The 1,132-nt window shown below is 46.0% G+C and overlaps 1 protein-coding gene across 1 annotated transcript in view; it reads right to left on the bottom strand.

Moving 5' to 3' along the window:
* Positions 1-1,132, bottom strand: part of LOC107587964 (rho GTPase-activating protein 44-like) — a 75,316-nt gene that overhangs the window by 26,318 nt on the left and 47,866 nt on the right. The gene's annotated exons all lie outside the window — the stretch shown is intronic.

Below are 1,132 nucleotides of genomic sequence, written 5' to 3'. Positions count from 1 at the left end.
ATATGTATATGTGTGTGTGTGTGTGTCTACAGTAGCCTATATACATACACCCTCTTAATTAGCTAAATTATTACTCATATATTAAAATAATCAAACTGTAACCTAAATTAGATAAACTAAATTAGTATAAACTGAATTAGATACATTTTAATGTATTTCTTATAAGAGATGTATTATAATAATATACTGTAACATAAAATAATAATAAAATAAAAAAATTTCACCTCATTAACTATTGTTTTAATTGAAGAACACAGAGTTCTTAATTTTTGGAAAAAAAACGAAAAAAACCCCCCCGAATTGTGAGTAATTTATTAATGTCTCGTGTTACTTGTGTAACCATGGTTCCCTGAGGGGAACGAGACACTGCGTCCTCTATGGGTCGCTATGGGGAACGCCTCGTCGTGACCCGTGTCTGAAGCCTACATTGAAAAAACACCAACTTGTTTGGCCGGCGACAGCCATGACATCACTACCGCCGCGACTAGTACAAAATAGGCGCCGGTAGCGCACATCATTCACTTCTTCGTCTGAAGCTTGTGTCCGCAGCATGGCACAAAAAAGTAGAGGACGCAGCGTCCTCTATGGGTCGCTATGGGGAACGGTTTACCCACGCCGCCATGCCGAGGGGAGTGCAAGCCAGAACCATGGCGAGCCACTAAGTACCAACCACACCATATCGCTACGGGAGTTGCCCCTGTCCTGGACTTAGACTGCTGTCAGTGACATTACTCCCGACGGCCAGAAGCCTAGGCTGCCAAGGGACATTACTAGAGCCTCACAGTGTGTTGCAGGTCCCACTGGGACAAGATTGGTAGTCGACCCAGGCTACCAGTAGTCTACCACGGGAACCAGTCTCTCGAGATTAACAGATTATCCTCTGGTGTAATGAGGGCGGCTGGCTCGGTGCCCAGAACTGCGGGACGGCAGGGGCCACCGTACCAGCTGTGTCCAAAGAAACCTCCTCGGAGGTGGCGCCAGGGCCTAGAGTCAAGAAGGATTCCTCCACGGGAATACGACCAAGAGCCTACTTATTGGATCAATTACTAGTCTTGGCCTGTCACTCAGGGCTACCTCACTTACAGAAGGACCTGTCTCAAGAGGCCTCTAGTGGAAACACCCTGTTAGAGTA

Source organism: Sinocyclocheilus grahami, unplaced genomic scaffold (genome assembly GCF_001515645.1).
Source record: "Sinocyclocheilus grahami isolate Dianchi unplaced genomic scaffold, SAMN03320097.WGS_v1.1 scaffold97.1, whole genome shotgun sequence".
Classification (NCBI taxonomy): domain Eukaryota; kingdom Metazoa; phylum Chordata; class Actinopteri; order Cypriniformes; family Cyprinidae; genus Sinocyclocheilus; species Sinocyclocheilus grahami.
The sequence above is the reverse complement of the archived record's forward strand: the minus strand, read 5'-3'. Positions and strand labels throughout refer to the sequence as shown.